The sequence below is a fragment of the Schistocerca cancellata genome, chromosome 6 (assembly GCF_023864275.1).
Source record: "Schistocerca cancellata isolate TAMUIC-IGC-003103 chromosome 6, iqSchCanc2.1, whole genome shotgun sequence".
Taxonomy (NCBI): Eukaryota; Metazoa; Arthropoda; class Insecta; order Orthoptera; family Acrididae; genus Schistocerca; species Schistocerca cancellata.
The window spans coordinates 310,929,718-310,951,921 of NC_064631.1; positions in this window are offsets into that span (position 1 = coordinate 310,929,718).

Consider the following 22,204-nt stretch of genomic DNA (forward strand, 5'->3'; position numbering starts at 1 on the left):
AGAAGACAAGATGGTTCCTACTAATTACAATCAAATGAAATATCAGACGTTTTACCAGTTTTGAGCGTAGTTATCCGCCATGTCGTAATTTTTTTTTACGAACTGACAACAATGGTACAATTTCACTGAATTTAACTACATAAGAATGGACTATGGACAAATTGAAATAAAGCTGTTTCAAGGCAAGGAAAGACAGGTTTACGTTCTGATAAACTCGAAAGACGCTACGTCACTACGAAAGCTTGGCTACTGCGTATAAAAATTTGACTTACTATGGCTGTATTGATGATGATACGGCTGGATACTCGCGTTTTTTTGGTAATTTCATCAATCGTCCTTCTGAATTAATTAAAAGGTTTTCCCACTTCTCTTTCTCGGTTGAATTGCATCCACATGAAAAAATGAAACAGTTATTACAACAAGCGCTGAAAAATTTTTAAACACATACATGGAATGATTTTTTGATCATGTCCCTGTTCGGGCGCCAAGTGTAGCGTTGCTCTTGGGGGACGAAAATAAAAAGAATTGTTACTTTTTTTTTAAATGTCAAAAAAGTGAATATCTTGGTGGGCCACTTGGCAACAGAATCAGGGATTGATTACACTATTATAATAACATACGTTGAGCATTAAATACCTGAATAAGAGCAGCATATTGATATATATATATATTTATATTTGAGATCGTTCAGAAGAAACATTATAATTTCTGTGCATTTTTTATAGTCGCGATGTAGTCATATCCGGATCAACACTAAGGGACCAGAAGATTTATGGACTTTAAAAGAAATGCAACACTACACAATTAAAAAAAAATTGGCTCAGAAATAATAGGAAAACGATAATGTTCCTTCTGCCTCATGCTGCGTTCAGCCCATCAGCGTGATCGTAATTTCTGGTGATGAACTAACACAAATTAATTATCAATTGATTGAATGAGGAGATGGAAATAATCAAGGTTAATTTACTAAAATAAGCACACTTACATGTAACACACTTTTTTTAATGCTACGTACCTTTTCATATTAAATTTACAATAGATGACCATTGTGGTTAAATACTTTATACATAACAGTCAAAATGTCCTCTTGATGCTGTCTGTTCGTAATCAGTTACCAGAAACTAATGCTTTCTGATTGAAAAAAATAACATTTAGCATTTTCACTCAATATTTTCACATAGAATATAAAATACAGTTGCGGAACGCAGCAAGTCCGCGTCCGCCTCTCATGGAATACAAACAGTAAAAGGTGAGGCGCCAAAAGCCTGATTTGTCTTGAAACAACAGAATTCTTTTTTATACCATTAATCGATACATGTACATAGAGATTTACAGGCACCGCGCAAGAACGGCAAAGATAAAGAATAATAGATTCTGTCGCTGCTATGCGATGGTTCATTTCTTTTACTTTACAATTGTTCGATAACTTTAGGCCATCAGGCGTTTACTATTGAGCGTATATTAATGTTTGTGAGGCGAAAATTACTAATATTACAGACCGATGGGAAGTTCTGAGCAAAAGGAAACGGACGTTGTATCTCCTGTATTCTGATTAGAGGAGGCGACTAGTACCACTGTATATTTCGTCTTATTGCTTAGATCACGCCCTCCAACTTTATTCGGTCCCTGGCTCGGGCCGAGGTGAGTTGGATTTTGTACAGAGTTAGGCCTAGAAGAAACTCTGAGCTGCCGTGTGGTGAGCATGATATGTATTATACGCTGCTTCTGTGTGGACTTAGACAGTGGTTTTCGATGGGAGGTCAGATGACTCGAGCAAGAAACTCTACTTGTAAAGCCATATGTTAGAAGTATTACGCTGTTCTCAAGAGTGCTGATGCAGATTGTGGCCTAACATGTTCCTCAGCCAGTCACGATTTGCTTCATGCATTGTGACTCAAACAGAGTTTCACGTTTCTTTCCACTGCAAGTCACTTGCCCATTTTAACGACTCAATCTTTGCTAGAAAATACTGAATACTATTTTCGATTATTCTGTGATTGATCATCCTGTGAAAGTATACAGACTGCGGCGAATTCAAATGTGTACCAAGGCTGGGACTCTATACTGCTCACTAGGCAGATGCGCTAAGCTACTCCTCGCTGAATAATGATGCCTAATACACAGAAACACAGTGCTAAGATTTTAAATACTTTTCGTGTTAAACAAAGTTGAGGAGTACGCTCCACTTTGTGATTAAATGTCCTTTAAGCATGAATTTAGTTCGTTAGAATTGTCCCCAGTGTGCATAAAAGCACACCTTTCCTTCTCCGGCGATCACTAATTTCATGTACAATGTAAGGAAAGGCTACTAGGCAGCATTTAGCAAAGATCAGGATCTGACTGATCGACCTGCAGGTCGGCAATTAGAAATCATTCGTGCATTTTCTTTGCGATAGAACCTAGGGCAAATGTCAGCTAATACATATGAGAATTCAGATGGACTGGAATTCAGTAGAAATTAGAGGACTTTACCATTTGTTCGTTCAGTATGTAGCTCGCGGCTACAAAGAGTACATGTCGTGTGGTGAAAGAGCGTCCCACCGAAGAATCAGTAACCAGTATTTAAAGGTTTTGGGAAGCCGATAGACAGTGGGCGTCTTTTGACAGGTAAACATCCAATTACTGTCAGGTTTTCGGCAGTACCCTGCGTACATACCTACAACGACACTTTGAAAAAAAAAAAACTAGGCTTAAATTTAATCTCTGGGATATACTGCTCTGCTACCAGTAATGATCCGTGATTTATTTTCAAAGAATATTCTTAATAATTTATTTTATTTACTAGCGATTCGTCAAGAACATTAGCACATTTAATTACACTATGTAAGCATGGAAGTAGTTGCCAGGGAGTAACTGATGAAATCATAACCAAACTCCTTTTAACAAATGAGAATTTTATTCACTTTAATAGTGACTAAAAGCATTTTTTAAAGGAAACGGATTTAAAATTATTATCAGAAAGCACCCTCTGAATATCAAAGTTACAATTTATTCAGAGGCAGAAAGAAACAAGTTTTGACTGTCTGAGCTTTCGGGCAGAGAACCTTGAAGCTCCCTTTTGACACGGCCGTAGTTACGACCGCTCACAACAGCCTCTCAAAGACTACACTGGTGCAAATCTGCAACACACCAGATAAGTTTAAACTAAGAGTTTTAACAATTTACACAAGCACACAAAATATGCATTCCATATGGAATGGTACAAAACACTGACAGTTAAAATATTAACCTGGCCACCGGAGGTGCAACTTGATTTTAACTTCTAAGAAAAGTCTTACGGTGAAAGGGTGGCAACTTTATTTTCTGAAATGATCATTTGAATAAAAGCCCATGAAATGCAATCTTATATAAAATTCTACAAGGTTGGCCAAACAATAGTTAAGATGCTCTACAGTACACAGGCACCGCCTCTCAAGATCATAGGCAATAATATCAAAGGTCCCAAAGATCAAAACATATTTCAGGTATTAGGCCGTAACACTCCAAACAATAAATCCGTTAACACACCAAATCCGACAAACGTGACAGAGGCAGCTACTAACGTACGGTAGATTGATAGGGAAATTACCGAACTACCCGAACCGCAGGTTGCTCTAACCCGCCCCTACTCCACAAGTGAAAAACGGACCACCCAATATATAAACAACCTCCTTCCCGCGGGTGGGCAAACGGAGAAGTATGGTGGGACAAATGTGGGTGGGCTGGTACTCTGGTTAAATTGTGCTTCTATAGAACTATGAGTTTGAGCGTTATCAAATGGTGAACGGTAATGTACCTGCTGTTGTTCATGACATCGTGGTGAATTATTCCACTCTCCTGACACGGAAGGTGGGGAATTTTCAACTTGACCTTTTAGTGTACGAACTTCATCAACTATCTGTTGGCGCCATTCAGGTAAATCTTGAGCTAACGTTCGTCTTATCTGGCCTAATTCTGACATGACGGTGTCTCCTGTTTTTCCAGGGGCTGCCAATATTTCAAAGGTCACGTTTTTGACAGTTTCCCTGAGTTCGTTCTTGACCTTGTTTTCTATGAATCCGTCTTTGTTTTTAATCCACTCTTGGTAGTGGTCAGACAATGCTTCAGCATGTGCTTTAACAGTATTCTTTATTTGATCCTCTACATTAAGAGTCTCAATCTGTTTGGAAAGATCATCAACAACATTCTCGATCGTGTCTACTGCGGTTTTAACTCCTTTGACCTCATCAGAGATTGCAGTATAATCTTCTTTTAAGGTCGCAGCTTGTTTTTGATATTCCATCACTTTTGAATTTATCTCTCCCTTGGCTGCTTCGATTTTTTTATCTAACGGTTTTGAAATATCCTCTATTTTTGACTCTACTTGTGTGTCAATTTCTACCCTCATGGTCGTGATCTGACTACTGATTTGGCTTTGGACATTACCCAACAGGGTATTAAAATCAGCTGTTATGTCTGCCTTTAGTTCGGCCTTTACCGAATTTAACCGTGTATTTAGGTCATTTATCTCCGTTTGCAGATCTGTTTTTACTGAATTAATGTCTGTTTTTACCGAATGTATTTCTGTTTTTACTGAATTTATGTCTGCTTTTACTGAGTTGCACAGATTTGTAAGGACCTGATTTTTATTATGCCGTCTTCCGGCCCTCTCTTTTTCTTCGCGGACCTTTTTATCGAATCTTTCCTGTTTTTGGCTTTCGAACTTGCGTTCCATTATTGCTTCGGTCATTGCAGCCAAGTCATTTTCTTCAAAAGCGGGAATAGTTTGCACACTAGGACCAGCTTCTAAAACTTCGGTCGAGGCTGCTTCTGCCTCCACTCGTGTACCTATCGCGCGTGATCGTAATGGATAGTGAGGTCAATTCGCAACACCGCTGTCGTCTGCCTTTGTTTGTGTCCGCTGTTTACCGTCAGCCATGTTCATGAATTATTTGTCAAACGTCAAGATGCTACAGATATTGTTTGTCACTGCCGTCAGTGGTTTGTCTGTGACGTAGTGCTATGGCTTACTGGGACCTAAGATGAAATTTTAACACTGGGTAACAAATGACGTTCATGTACGCCAAGAAGACAAGATGGTTCCTACTAATTACAATCAAATGAAATATCAGACGTTTTACCAGTTTTGAGCGTAGTTATCCGCCATGTCGTAATTTTTTTTTACGAACTGACAACAATGGTACAATTTCACTGAATTTAACTACATAAGAATGGACTATGGACAAATTGAAATAAAGCTGTTTCAAGGCAAGGAAAGACAGGTTTACGTTCTGATAAACTCGAAAGACGCTACGTCACTACGAAAGCTTGGCTACTGCGTATAAAAATTTGACTTACTATGGCTGTATTGATGATGATACGGCTGGATACTCGCGTTTTTTTGGTAATTTCATCAATCGTCCTTCTGAATTAATTAAAAGGTTTTCCCACTTCTCTTTCTCGGTTGAATTGCATCCACATGAAAAAATGAAACAGTTATTACAACAAGCGCTGAAAAATTTTTAAACACATACATGGAATGATTTTTTGATCATGTCCCTGTTCGGGCGCCAAGTGTAGCGTTGCTCTTGGGGGACGAAAATAAAAAGAATTGTTACTTTTTTTTTAAATGTCAAAAAAGTGAATATCTTGGTGGGCCACTTGGCAACAGAATCAGGGATTGATTACACTATTATAATAACATACGTTGAGCATTAAATACCTGAATAAGAGCAGCATATTGATATATATATATATTTATATTTGAGATCGTTCAGAAGAAACATTATAATTTCTGTGCATTTTTTATAGTCGCGATGTAGTCATATCCGGATCAACACTAAGGGACCAGAAGATTTATGGACTTTAAAAGAAATGCAACACTACACAATTAAAAAAAAATTGGCTCAGAAATAATAGGAAAACGATAATGTTCCTTCTGCCTCATGCTGCGTTCAGCCCATCAGCGTGATCGTAATTTCTGGTGATGAACTAACACAAATTAATTATCAATTGATTGAATGAGGAGATGGAAATAATCAAGGTTAATTTACTAAAATAAGCACACTTACATGTAACACACTTTTTTTAATGCTACGTACCTTTTCATATTAAATTTACAATAGATGACCATTGTGGTTAAATACTTTATACATAACAGTCAAAATGTCCTCTTGATGCTGTCTGTTCGTAATCAGTTACCAGAAACTAATGCTTTCTGATTGAAAAAAATAACATTTAGCATTTTCACTCAATATTTTCACATAGAATATAAAATACAGTTGCGGAACGCAGCAAGTCCGCGTCCGCCTCTCATGGAATACAAACAGTAAAAGGTGAGGCGCCAAAAGCCTGATTTGTCTTGAAACAACAGAATTCTTTTTTATACCATTAATCGATACATGTACATAGAGATTTACAGGCACCGCGCAAGAACGGCAAAGATAAAGAATAATAGATTCTGTCGCTGCTATGCGATGGTTCATTTCTTTTACTTTACAATTGTTCGATAACTTTAGGCCATCAGGCGTTTACTATTGAGCGTATATTAATGTTTGTGAGGCGAAAATTACTAATATTACAGACCGATGGGAAGTTCTGAGCAAAAGGAAACGGACGTTGTATCTCCTGTATTCTGATTAGAGGAGGCGACTAGTACCACTGTATATTTCGTCTTATTGCTTAGATCACGCCCTCCAACTTTATTCGGTCCCTGGCTCGGGCCGAGGTGAGTTGGATTTTGTACAGAGTTAGGCCTAGAAGAAACTCTGAGCTGCCGTGTGGTGAGCATGATATGTATTATACGCTGCTTCTGTGTGGACTTAGACAGTGGTTTTCGATGGGAGGTCAGATGACTCGAGCAAGAAACTCTACTTGTAAAGCCATATGTTAGAAGTATTACGCTGTTCTCAAGAGTGCTGATGCAGATTGTGGCCTAACATGTTCCTCAGCCAGTCACGATTTGCTTCATGCATTGTGACTCAAACAGAGTTTCACGTTTCTTTCCACTGCAAGTCACTTGCCCATTTTAACGACTCAATCTTTGCTAGAAAATACTGAATACTATTTTCGATTATTCTGTGATTGATCATCCTGTGAAAGTATACAGACTGCGGCGAATTCAAATGTGTACCAAGGCTGGGACTCTATACTGCTCACTAGGCAGATGCGCTAAGCTACTCCTCGCTGAATAATGATGCCTAATACACAGAAACACAGTGCTAAGATTTTAAATACTTTTCGTGTTAAACAAAGTTGAGGAGTACGCTCCACTTTGTGATTAAATGTCCTTTAAGCATGAATTTAGTTCGTTAGAATTGTCCCCAGTGTGCATAAAAGCACACCTTTCCTTCTCCGGCGATCACTAATTTCATGTACAATGTAAGGAAAGGCTACTAGGCAGCATTTAGCAAAGATCAGGATCTGACTGATCGACCTGCAGGTCGGCAATTAGAAATCATTCGTGCATTTTCTTTGCGATAGAACCTAGGGCAAATGTCAGCTAATACATATGAGAATTCAGATGGACTGGAATTCAGTAGAAATTAGAGGACTTTACCATTTGTTCGTTCAGTATGTAGCTCGCGGCTACAAAGAGTACATGTCGTGTGGTGAAAGAGCGTCCCACCGAAGAATCAGTAACCAGTATTTAAAGGTTTTGGGAAGCCGATAGACAGTGGGCGTCTTTTGACAGGTAAACATCCAATTACTGTCAGGTTTTCGGCAGTACCCTGCGTACATACCTACAACGACACTTTGAAAAAAAAAAAACTAGGCTTAAATTTAATCTCTGGGATATACTGCTCTGCTACCAGTAATGATCCGTGATTTATTTTCAAAGAATATTCTTAATAATTTATTTTATTTACTAGCGATTCGTCAAGAACATTAGCACATTTAATTACACTATGTAAGCATGGAAGTAGTTGCCAGGGAGTAACTGATGAAATCATAACCAAACTCCTTTTAACAAATGAGAATTTTATTCACTTTAATAGTGACTAAAAGCATTTTTTAAAGGAAACGGATTTAAAATTATTATCAGAAAGCACCCTCTGAATATCAAAGTTACAATTTATTCAGAGGCAGAAAGAAACAAGTTTTGACTGTCTGAGCTTTCGGGCAGAGAACCTTGAAGCTCCCTTTTGACACGGCCGTAGTTACGACCGCTCACAACAGCCTCTCAAAGACTACACTGGTGCAAATCTGCAACACACCAGATAAGTTTAAACTAAGAGTTTTAACAATTTACACAAGCACACAAAATATGCATTCCATATGGAATGGTACAAAACACTGACAGTTAAAATATTAACCTGGCCACCGGAGGTGCAACTTGATTTTAACTTCTAAGAAAAGTCTTACGGTGAAAGGGTGGCAACTTTATTTTCTGAAATGATCACTTGAATAAAAGCCCATGAAATGCAATCTTATATAAAATTCTACAAGGTTGGCCAAACAATAGTTAAGATGCTCTACAGTACACAGGCACCGCCTCTCAAGATCATAGGCAATAATATCAAAGGTCCCAAAGATCAAAACATATTTCAGGTATTAGGCCGTAACACTCCAAACAATAAATCCGTTAACACACCAAATCCGACAAACGTGACAGAGGCAGCTACTAACGTACGGTAGATTGATAGGGAAATTACCGAACTACCCGAACCGCAGGTTGCTCTAACCCGCCCCTACTCCACAAGTGAAAAACGGACCACCCAATATATAAACAACCTCCTTCCCGCGGGTGGGCAAACGGAGAAGTATGGTGGGACGATTCGAAAGCAAAACGGCTGGTGACCTCACCAAGAAAACAAGTAGAATTTAACAACAATAAATCAAACAACATATCACTAATCACTTAACTTCTAATAAACAGCGATTTCTCGAGAAGACCTGGCGCAGCACCCCCAAATCGCTGTCCCGAACCGTCCGCTGCCTGCCGGTTCAACGGACGCAGGAAGGCGCGCTGATCTCCCGTCTCACGGCGTCGCAGCTCGCACCGTCCAGACCGATGTGACTCCTGTTGCTCTCGTGGCAACCTCAAATGCGCCGACGCTCAAGACGGACAAGTCATATTGTGTCTCAGTGCGCGACCGACCATCCGATCGATCTAACCGCCAATGACCATTGCCTGAGAAAACTCGAGCAGACTGGCGGCCTAACGCGCAGACTCAGATGCAGGATCTAAGCCCCGACCATTCGCTGAGTTGTCTTACTGGCGGAGTGGGAAGACTCTCATTTTGCCGGCTTTAAAGGTTGATCCGAACGACAGACATTCTAGCACTCCGAACGACAGACAGACACTAACTGCCTAACAAATGCGGACGAGAGACTGACCCAGACTGACCGATTGTCGAGCTCATAGCGCCCCTTACATGCACGTGAACAGGCAACCTTCCCATTTCCCACCAGAGGGAGACACCAAAGCTGCAATTGCCATAGCGGCGCCACCGCCTGAAACGGAGGACGACTGCTTCACACTACGCGCTGCTGCGCGTCCTTCAAAATAGCAATTTTTACCATGGCATAGATTTGAAATAAAGTTCTCATCCCCCTGTTCTGACAAAGATTTTCGGGAAGTTGCTTATGTTGTAAGATAGTTAGGCTGGAACTGGAAATTTCCCCTCTCCGGAAATTCCTCTTCCCACCAACCCCAACTGACTCAGACACATCCAACAGAGACCTATGTCTGAACTAGCAGCTCGTCTTGTATTTGGCTGGAGAGTATGTCACTCTGCAGAGTTCATGAGACGAAAAGAAACTAAAACGTACAAGAAAATAATTGACTGCGGGGTACTAGAATATAAAATAGGAGACAAGTTTCTGATGAGACATTACTTGAATTTGCGTATGCAGCTACAAATAACTTTATAGGGGAAAGAAATTCGGGTTCAAACGACAGTGCAAGACCTATATACTTCGACGACCTGACAAGGGGCAAGCTATCCGAAACAAGTCGTCAATAAATAAATAAAACTTCCCAAGCCACTTAAGACGGTTCCACTAATAGTTGATGTAATCACTTAAAGTTGCAGAGCAGTTTCAACCGTAGCGTACTGGAGATACAGACCTCCCTGTCTAATGTCTTAGATGAAACTGGTGTTCCATGGCTATATTTTGACTTACAAATTGAAAAGGTAAGACGGAATCGTTTTTGCATAGCTACAGAGATAGCACCGACGTGAACATTATTCTTGTTTTGTTGAACCACATCTACAACTATTAGATGTATGAGTTTCATATTTGCACTTCACTTTTGTCCGCAGTTCGTGGTCGTGCGGTAGCGTTCTCGCTTCCCGCGCCCGGGTTCCCGGGTTCGATTCCCGGAGGGGTCAGGGATTTTCTCTGCCTCGTGATGACTGGGTGTTGTGTGATGTCCTTAGGTTAGTTAGGTTTAAGTAGTTCTAAGTTCTAGGGGACTGATGACCATAGATGTTAAGTCCCATAGTGCTCAGAGCCATTTTAACCACTTCACATTTCCTTATTCAGTGAGAATATGTAATGAACACTCCCAACGGCGGTGCAGCTTTCTTGAGCGACAGCTCATTTTGCCCCCTTGTTTGCTTCATTAGCACTATTTTTCCAGCGGCGATATCTTTTTAGCATTTCTTTCTCTTCCGCAAAGATTAGTTTAATCTCTTGTTGAGACCCAATATTCAATGAAATTTTAGTCTGAATTAGTATATTTCCAAATTTTGCCTAGAATTGTAGTTTTAAATAGTGAGAAACACAGATGTTCCCCAAAGAACCCCAGTTGCGCAGTTTTGAGGAAGAATTATTGTTACAATATTCGTTAACATTTGGACAATAGTTATTTTTAATCATCAACAATTAACTACAAATATCAGTAACATTTCATTGGTATTCAGTCATGCTTCGTTTACACGTAATTTATTAAAATACAATTAACAGGGCATTTACCCTCTGAACTACTTTCCAGCTGAGTAATATTCTTCTTGAGTGTACCGGTATACTAAAAGTAAGGGACACTTTGAATAACTCCGCATGTCAGATGTCAATGGGATTAGGCCTAGCCTTTAACTCTTCGTCTTAAATGCTGACACATACCTCTGAGAGGCCTCCAGTCTCAGTGAACACTCTATCCACTGTACAATGTATGATGCAGGGTACTATTTTTTTATTTATTTGCCACTTGCTCCATTACAATATTTGTAACAATATATATACAGGGTGAGTCACCTAACGTTACCGCAGGATATATTTCGTAAACCACGTCAAATACTGACGAACCGATTCCACAGACCGAACGTAAGTAGAGGGGCTAGTGTAATTATTTAATACAAACCATACAATACTGCACGGAAGTATGTTTTTTAACACAAACCTACGTTTTTTTAAATGGAACCACGTTAGTTTTGTTAGCACATCTGAACATATAAACAAATACGTAATCAGTGCCATTTGTTGCATTGTAAAATGTTAATTACATCCGGAGATATTGTAGCCTAAAGTTGACGCTTGAAACAAATGTCCTCACCCCATTGCAGGGGCCCAAACAGCAGCAACATACATCGCGTTTCTACAGAATGATCTGCCAACGTTGCTCGAAAATGTCCCACTGGAAACGCGTCGACGTGTGTGGTATCGGCATGATGATGCACCTGCACATTCCGCAATTAACACTAGGCTGATCCTTGACAGGATGTTCGATGGGCGTTTCATAGGACGTGGAGGACGCATAAATTGGCCAGCCCGTTCTCCTGACCTTACACCTCTGGACTTCTTTCTGTGGGGTACGTTAAAGAAGAATGTGTACCGTGATGTGCGTACAACCCCAGTGGATATGAAACAACGTATTGTGGCAGCCTGCGGCGACATTACACCAGATGTACTGCGGCGTGAACGACATTCATTACAGCAGAGATTGCAACTGTGTGCAGCAAATGATGGCCACCACACTGAACATCTATTGGCCTGACATGTCGGGACACACTCTATTCCACTCCGTAATTGAAAACGGAAACCACGTGTGTACGTGTACCTCACCACTCATGGTAATGTACATGTGCGTCAGTGAAAAAGACCAATAAAAAGGTGTTAGCATGTGGACGTAATGTGCTGTTCCAGTCTCTTCTGTACCTAAGGACCATCACCGTTCCCTTTGGATCCCTACGTAATTCGGTGCTCTCCTATACACCCGATCGAACAGTGGAGGAGTGGTACTCAAGCGTCAACTTTAGGTTACAATATCTCCGGATGTAATTAACATTTTACAATGCAACAAACGGCTCTGATTACGTATTTGTTTATATGTTCAGATGTGCTAACAAAACTAACGGAGTTCCATTTAAAAAAAACGTAGGTTTGTGTTAAAAAACATACTTCCGTGCTTTTTTGACGGTTTGTAGTAACCAATTACGCTAGCCCCTCTCCTCACGTTCGGACTGTGGAATCGATTCGTCAGTATTTGATGTGGTTTACGAAATATATCCAGCGGTAATGTTAGGTGACTCACCCTATATATATATATATATATATATATATATATATATATATGTGTGTGTGTGTGTGTGTGTGTGTGTGTGTGTGTGTGTGTGTGTGTGTGTGTCCAATGTAGGATAATGTTTTAATGTTTGTGTTGTATGATGATAATGATGAGAGAAAGGAGAGAGTGATACCCGGTGCCGGCATATATCCTACTCCTCGCAAATAGCACCAAGGGGTCGCCACGCTTAAAGTTACCGTCCTACGGGCAGATTACTATCAAGACAGATTACTATAAACGGTGTCACATGCCCTCACTTCATGTGGCACTGCAGAGAGGTTTGGTATTTAAGCCAGGACATTGACACAAAAGTCTCGTGATTGGGAACTTGACGCCACTACCTCACCTTCCATTGACGGCCACGTACCGCCAGTGAAAATTATTTACAGCATCAGCATTTGAACTAGATTACCACCGGGTCGAGAGGATACTTCGTGTTCAATGTCACTTCCACTTTTTCTTGTTCAAGTCGCCCATGGTTCACGGAAAGGAGATTGATAGTAAACCTCCGTGTGGGGTAGAGTCTCTTCAATTTTATCTCCATGGCCCATTGTTGAGATATACGTAGGATGAAGTATTATTTATATCGGTCGACTCTTCTAGGAACGTAGACACTCGTAATTGTAACGTGATACAGAACGCCTCTCTTCCAGCGTCTGCCACTGGGGATGACTGAGCGTCTCTGTGATGCTTTCTCGCTTAGTAGATGAATCCTTAACGAAAAGCAAGCGCCGTGTTTCCAAGCATTTACATTTGGAGGAAAGATATTTTCATTTCATTATCAGTTCGCTACGAAAATCGTCAACGTACAGGGACCATTTGATAAACAGCATTATTAGGCAGATCGTTAACGCTCAGTGACCACTTTATTTAATTAAAAAGGTTAATCGTAAAATTCAGGGTTTAATGAGTTTGTTCGTTTTTAGAAGGCTTATAAAACAGGGCCAAATAATGTTGTATTATCGCAGCCGAATGTATGTGTTTCCTCTGGCATTTGGAAATGCACAAAGTCACCCAAAGCTAAACAAAATCAAAATTACCACCACCCAACCAAGCCAGTACGAGTTCAGAATCAAACGAAATTAATTTTTAAGGAAACTTTCAATACATACACCGCAAACCACCCCATGATGCATAGTGGAAGGTACCCAGAAGCACCACTTCTCATTTCCTTACCTGTATAGGCTTCCATATCAGCCCTAATTTCTCTTGTCTTCATGGTCCGTACGCGAGATGTTCGCTGGCGTCAGTAGAATCGTTATGCAGTCAACTTCAAATACTGAGTCTCTGAAGTCTCTAACTTGTGTTCGACGAAAGGAAAGTTCCTCTCCCTCCCGCGGAATACTCCATTTGAGTTCATGAAGCGTCACCTTAATGCTCCCGTGTTGATCGAATCCACCAATAAAAAATGTAGCAGCCCGTCTCTGAATTGCTTCGATGTCTTACGCTAATCCGACATACATTCAAGTCTGTTTTATAAACGGAATTATGCAGTACGATTTCCGAAAATTCTCACAATAAACCGTAGTCGAACATTCGCCTTCCCTACCACCAATTTCTCAGACTAATAGCTCATACGACGTCTCTTTGTCGCACTCCTCCTAGACAGTCTTCATTATCAATAGAGAAAACATCTTTATCTTTCTTATCACTACATTCCGTTGGTAATATTAATAGTTCCACATCACCTGTTGATACATGAGAAGGAGAAACTGTAAGATAGTAGTTGCTGTATAAGTGTCTTAACACTTGGTGCATAGTGAAACAAGTAACATTATTTAACAGTTAACATACTATTGTGACACTGTATTGAAAAACAAATCAAACAGAAAACGAAGTGAAGTATGTAATAATTAATTAACAAAGCGATGTGCCTATATGATAAAAAAACAACTGAAGCAACAAAGGGTAGCCATCTCAATCGCTATGCATGCGGCTTTAGGATTACCAACACAGCCGCACATAGAGACAGCATTTTCCAATGTTCACACGTCGGGTTCTATTGGTGGTGAAAAGATAGGATCAAATGTTTATGATACCCCTCGGCCTAGCGACCATTTGGCTAGCTAAGAGAAGGATCGTTTTAGTGACGGTCTCGAACAGTGCATGGCCAAAGTGTGAATATTTCACACTTCCTCCCGCTCAGGGAAATGGAGCAAATCGGTCTCTCCTTTTTGCATTTGACATAGTCGACGATGGGCTTGGTGGGACTTATAGAGGTGTCATTCGTTCATGGGCGGTTCCTCAGAAAGTGCCAAAAAAGTTCTTTTCTATTATATAGTACTCGCCATTAAAATTGCTACAACAAGAAGAAATGCCGATTATAAACGGGTATTCATTGGACAAATATATTATACTACAAATGACATGTGGTTATATTTTCACGCAATTTGGGTGCATAGATGCTGACAAATCAGAACCCAGAACAACCACATCTGGCCGCAATAACGGCCTCGATAAACCTTGGCATTGAGTCAAACAGAGCTTGAATGGCGTGTACAGGTACACATGCAGCTTCAACACGATACTACAGTTCATCAAGAGTAGTGACTGGCGTACTGTGACGAGCCAGTTGCTCGGCCACCATTGACCAGACATTTTAAATTGGTGAGAGATCTGGAGAATGTACTGGCCAGGGCAGCAGTCGAAAAATTTCTATATCCAAAAAGGCCCGTACAGGACCTGCAACATGCGGTCGCGCATTATAATGCTGAAATGTAGGGTTTTGCAGGGATCGAATGAAGGGTAGAGCCACGGGTCGTAACACATCTGAAATGTAACGTCCACTGTTCAAAGTGCCATCAATGATATCAAGAGGTGACAGAGACGTGTAACCAGTGGTACACCATACCATCACGCCGGGTGAAACGCCAGTATGACGGTGACGAATACACGCTTCCGATGTGCGTTCACCGCGATGTCGCCAAACACGGATGCGACCATCATGATGCTGTAAACAGTACCTGGATTCATCCGAAAAAATGACGTTTTGCCATACGTGCACCCAGGTTCGTAGTTGAGTACACCATCGCAGGCGCTCCTGTCTGTGATGCAGCGACAGGGGTAACCGCAGACATGGTCTCCGAGCTTATAGTCCATGCTGCGGCAAACGTCGTCGAAATGTTCGTGCAGATGGTTGTTGTCTTGCTAATGTCCCCATCTGTTGACTCAGGGATCGAGACGTGGCTGCACGATCCGTTATAGCCATGCGGATAAGATGCCTGTCATCTCGACTGCTAGTGATACGAGGCCGTTGGGATCCAGCACGGCGTTCCGTATTACCCTCCTCGACCCACCGATTCCATATTCTGCTAAGAGTCATTGGATCTCGACCAACATGAGTAGCAATGTTGCGATACGATAAACCGCAATCGCGACAGGTTACAATCCGACCTTTACCAAAGTCGGAAACGTGATGGTACGCTTTTATCCTCCTTCCACCAGGCATCACAACAACGTTTCACCAGGCAACACCGGTCAACTGCTGTTTGTGTATGAGAAATCAGTTGGAAACTTTCCTCATGTCACTACGTTGTAGGAGTCTCCAACGGCGCCAACCTTGTTTGAATGCTCTGAAAAGCTAATCATTTGCATATCACAGCATCTTCTTCCTGTCGGTTAAATTTCGCATCTGTAGCACGTCATCTTAATTGTGCAGCAATTCTAATATCCAGTAGTGTATTTTCGCCGTCACCAGTGGACCAAAACCCAGCCAAGGAATCCAGGATGACTATGCACAGCCAATGGCTGCAATTTGTACGATATATCCCGGTCTCGAACAGCGTCAAAACTTTCTTGATATCTTTGTCACTTTTCCAGATACAGAGCTTCGAAGTTACTCTGTTCGTACACGTAAAACATGCACACAAAAATGAAGTAGATTGATTAATTACGGTTACGCCCGAGATAAACTAGTGTTTCGATTAAACTGACGGATATACTCGTGAATGAAAGAATGCATGAATAATTCGATTCCGTAAATTCATTGGCTGTTCTTGAAAAATCCCCAAAAGGGCGTTTATCACAATTTGTTTGCCGTCAGCTTCGGACCAAACCCATGTCGCGGAATCCCAGACGGTTATGCAAATAAAATGGCTGCAATGTTAAAGAATTATTCATAAGATTCCGGTCTCGAACAGCAACGAAAATTTTCTAGATATCTTCATCAGTTCAGAATTACCCTACTTGTATATGTAATCTACGTTACATGCTGTGTCAGACGGAAACGTACTGACGTAACACGAAGAGATATGTTGCAGCGTTTTCTGTTATGATCAGATGTGTTGTGGGAAGTCGAGTTTGTAGTTTTGAAGCACATGCAAAATTTTTGTGTACATTAATTCCTGTCTGAAGTTTAAAACTAATTTCGCATTGTTTCAATTTTACTGACCCATCCACATCTTTCCACGTGAGTGACATGCCCAGCTGTGGCCTGGAAAAGAAGCGAACCAGTAGAAAGAAGCTCCTATGGGAGCACATAAAAGGCGAATATGCTACTCTTTATAAAAAGACTCTGAAAAGTAAGGTACCAACAGCCTCTTGTACCTTCCTCACAATCTTCAAAAATTTTCCAAAAGAATTTGGCATGCGAACATGTTCACGCTTGTTTACGCTGAGAGAGAAGGAGGCAGTTCAAATAGGAAAGTGACGGAGAAGGACTAAATACTCGAAGATAGTAGCAAGTGGTTGCGCTACAGAAAAGAGCGAGGAAGCGAATGACAGTGTGAGAGAAAGAGAGGAACACAGTGGCAGTGGAACATACTAGTTAGGGAGAGGACAGGGTGAGGAAAAGAGTCAAGAAGACAGTGCCAGGAGGAGTGAGTGCGATCCGGTGATAATGATAGAGCGTATGAGAATTACAACGAGTAAGAGAGTGACAGTACGGAGACGCAGCAGCAGTTGGAAGGAATGAATGAGATAGCAGGAGTAAGATAGAGCAAGAGGGAGACAGTGACAGCGAGACAAAAAAAAGTGTTGAGCTAAATGAGCAAGTGAGAATCGGCATGTGGTAGTGGATTGATATGAGCGACTAGCTACTTATAAAAGAGGAACACATTTGCCTTTTTTTCGTGCGCCGATAAAAACATTTTTCCGCTGGTTATATACACGACTAAATTTCGATAAGAAAATTTGTTAAAAAACGTACTACTTAAGTGTACGTCAGCTCTGGCGTATGTGGGAGTTGTGGTGTTTTCTGCGTGTTTAACTATACTTCTTTGCCCGCATCCCTGATACCGAAACGCAAAATGTAACCCAAGAGAATGTAAAACATTGCCCAACCATTCAATAGTGTCGTCACTCAGACAGATAAGTTACAAGGTGCATTATTCACAACTTTTCAACAGCAAATTATCAAAGGCACCAGTGGACCCATGTTTAACGAGAGAAGCGAAAATCACGAAAATAGAGGAACTTTATGGCGGCAATGGAGTGGGACAGCTGTTTCTTATTGACGTACCGGTCTCTCGAAGTACAAAATGTAAATGTGAATTTCTTGTCATTCTTCGACGGAATTTGTAGCATTTGAAATTCCATTTTCAAACCGCGATAATGTCATTATGCAATCATATCTGGAGAAGTGTAATGGAAAGTATTATTTCTATGAGACTACTTTAAGACAGTCATTCGGCATCAAACAAAGAATAATGGCATTTCTGCAGAAAACCAGGGCCCACAAAGAGCTGTCGTGCCGATGTTGATAACGATGATAATTATGCTGATAAGAATAATACCTTCATGTTCTGCGTCAAGAAAAAGAGTCATAGTTCAGAATGGTTCAAATGGTTCAAATGGCTCTGAGCACTATAGGACTTAACAGCTATGGTCATCAGTCCCCTAGAACTTAGAACTACTTAAACCTAACTAACCTAAGGACAGCACACAACACCCAGTCATCACGAGGCAGAGAAACTCCCTGACCCCGCCAGGAATCGAACCCGGGAACCCGGGCGTGGGAAGCGAGAACGCTAGCGCACGACCACGAGCTGCGGACAGTCATAGTTTAGACGAGTAGTACCTGTTGTATTATTCAACAAAAAACCACAGACAATCTAAACATATTTTATTAAATAATTTAATAGGACACGTGATTGGAGGACAAATCAAACGCGTAATTACTTACTTGGAATTTTTGAGAAACGGAAGCACAAAATAAATAAAGCAAAAAATCTGATGCTGAGGATGTGGAAACGAACAATAATAGTGACAACAAAGCAAGACATGTACGTGTTAGAACTTCCCTTTTCGATTTATGACGAATGTCACACGCCAACAGTAATTTATTCATGACGAATGTCACACGTCATGAGTAATTTTTTATGTCAGTCGTCAGAAGATGATACATGGAGAAACCAAATAAAATAAAATTACGATACGTAAATACGGCAGACTAGCCATCACATTGTAAGCATGGAAACGCTATATTCGCGGTTCTCAGAACAAGTAGCATACACTGAAGCTCTAAAGAAACTGGTACAATCATGCGTATTCAAAAGCTGAGATATGTAAAGAGGGAGAATGCGACGCTGCGGTCGGCAAAGACAAGTGTCTGGCGCAGTTGTTAGATCGATTACTGCTGCTACAACGGCAGGTTATCAAGATTTAAGTGTTTGAACATGGTGTTAGGCGCACGAGCGATGGGATACAGAATCTCAGAGGTTGAGATGGAATGGAAATTTTTCCGTACGACCACTTCACGAGTGTACCGTGAATATCAGGAATCCGGGAAAATGTCAACTCTTCTACATCACTGGGGTCGGAAGAAGATCCTGCAAGTACAGGACCAACGACAACTGAATCATTCAACTTCACAGAAGTGCAACGCCTCCAGAAATTGCTGGAAATTTGAATACTCGGGCATCAACAAGTGTAAGCGTGCGAACAATTCAACGGAACGTCATGGATAATGGCTTTCGGAGGCGAAGTCTCACTCGTGTACCCTTTATGACTGCTCAACACAAAGCCTTACGCCTCACCTGGGCCCGTCAACACGACATTCGACTGTTGACGACTGGAAACGATTCTCGTTCCAAATTGAATAGAGCGGATGGACATGTACGGATATGGAGACAAGCTCATGAAACCATTGACCCTGCACATTAGTAGGGGACTGCTCAAGCTGGTGGAGGCTCTGAATGATGTGGGAAGTGTGCAATTGGAGTGATATGGGACCTCTGTACCGTCTAGATAAGGCTCTGAAAGGTCACACGTGCGTAAACATCCTATCATATCACCTGCATCCACTCGTGTCCATTGTGCATACCGACAGACTTGCGTAATTACAGCACGTCCAGAACTGCTGCAGAGTGGCTAAAGGCGCTCTCTTCTGAGTTTAAGCACTTCCGCTGGCCACCAAACACCCCAGACATGAACATTATTGAAGATATCTTGGACGCCTAGCAATGTGCTGTTCTGAGGAGATCTCCATTTCCACATACTATAATGGATAGCGTTGGAGGATTCATGGGGTCATTCTCCTCCAGCACAAATTCAGACATTAGTAACGTCCATGCCACGTCGTATTGCAGAACTTCTGCGTGCTCGGGGTTGGGGAGGAGGGGGGGGGGGGACGGGGGTCGGGTTACACGATATTAGGCAGGTTTACCAGTTTGTTTTGCTCTTCATTGTAGATCATCCATCAACATCAGTGAGAGGAGTTCTGTTTCGACTTCGGTATACAGTTTTGAATCGTCAAAATATCTTCAGGCGTTGGAGCATTTTGGGAATTTTATTAATTACGAAACTGGCGGCGCTATTTAATACCTATTAAATCCAGTGAGTAAATGTATGACGGTATGAACTTCCATTTTAGCAAATCTTCTGTGATCGTTTGTCTAGTAAAAAGATTCATTTCTTTCATTTCCTATCTCCGGTAACCAATAGGGGAGAGACTTAATTTATTCGATTATGATTTTAATTTCATGTATACATCTCGTGAACGTAGTGAACGGGATCTTGATTTATTTCACACGTCTAGTAAATTCATAAGAAGGGATCGTTAACCTTTCCATTTTTTGTAATGAGTGACTTCCTTACAATGTTACTACGTTTGCCTGTTTTTGGAAAGTAAAGTGAAAACTTAGAGAGGAAAGGTAGTAATTCCGTCATTATAGCCATAATAAAATGTCGTGGGCAAAATACGTTGCAGCAGCATTACTTCTCAGCATCGTCTTTTGGTACCTCTACTGCAGTATCAGTCTTTGCCTATTCTGTATTAAATGAAAGTGAATGAGTGATTACGAACACACTAACGAGCCAAACGAAAGCAACGATAGTTTTATGTCTGCCAGCGACACAGATGCTAATATTTTAAAGACCATTGTTGATTTAATTAGTTTTGCTGCTCTTTTTGCCGTCATTGGAACTATTACGAAACACATCTTTCTCTTTCTGTCTCTCCTCTTCTTCGGTACTCCGATATTTCTGATGTCTGCTTCATGTTCGCATATGCGATTCATGATACAATTCGGTACTTTATCCAACAGTTTTTCTCAAAGACTGGAGTTGGTCAATGTGTTTAGTGATGTTTCATTAGACTTTTCAGAAACTATTTCTTACTGTTTCTGGTCTAACAAATTATATAATTTCAGCAATAAATTTGCGCATTTGGACAATGAACATTCTCTGTATCTTTCTCGTCTTAAAGGCGCATCTTGTCATTATATTTTTGCATATAAATCACGTTAGTTAAGCAATAACGTAAGTCAACTGTAAATTTTATCATCTAACAGTTTATGGTTATACCATTTGTGAAATAATCATATTGTTTGTTTTACGTGCAACTGGATAACCTGGGTTTTACATACCGTCGTATTTTTTTTTCAGCCACCGTGGACATATAAGTGGGAGAACTACGGTACATATCACATAAAAGATTAATTGGAAGTAAGCTTATTGTATCGTAACTGCCGAATGCTGACAAAAAAGATAAAGATAAACAAATTTTAGACCAAAATTCTAGATCCGTAAAAAGTTTACTGTTTAGTACATCAAGCTACTGCTGTACGTGGACGCATGTTTGAAATACTAATAGGGAGCGAAAATGAATGGCACCTTTCTCACTTCCACGTAAGTTCCACATTTAAAGAAAGTTGTGACTGGATAATCATTTGACCACAGTGAACATATTTTGGGAGCCAAAGACGAATATTTTTCAGACTTTACTAAATCGTGCTTGCGTGTTGGAATCTGTTATCGAGGAGAAACACTGAACAAAGTGTAGTAGTGTCATTGAGAATAATTACCTTTTCAACTAAAAACGTTATATTACGTCCAGGTTGGCTCATGGAGTCAACATTGTTTTTCAAATAAACGTTACGTTTCTCAAGACGACTACCTATTGTGACCATCTATGATATATATAAATAAAAATGTGCATTAATCTTCACTGTAATTTCAAGGAACATTCCTTCAAGCAATATGTTCCCGTTTCGTTTCTAAAAGCTGAGAGTTTGTGTTTGTAACAAATGTTATTAAATATGTGCACTGAGAAAGCGGTAACAGAAACCTAATAAAAATTTGGCTTAGGGATTAGAGTACTGGGGCAAGATATAAAAGCTTTAAGTTCCACCAATGACATTGTGCTTCAGTCAGAGACAGCAAGGGACTCGGAAGAGCAATTGAATGCAGTGGATTTAAAATGGTTCAAATGGCTCTGAGCACTATGGGACTTAACATCTGAGGTCATCAGTTCCCTAGAACTTAGAACTACTTAAACCTAACTAACCTAAGGACATCACA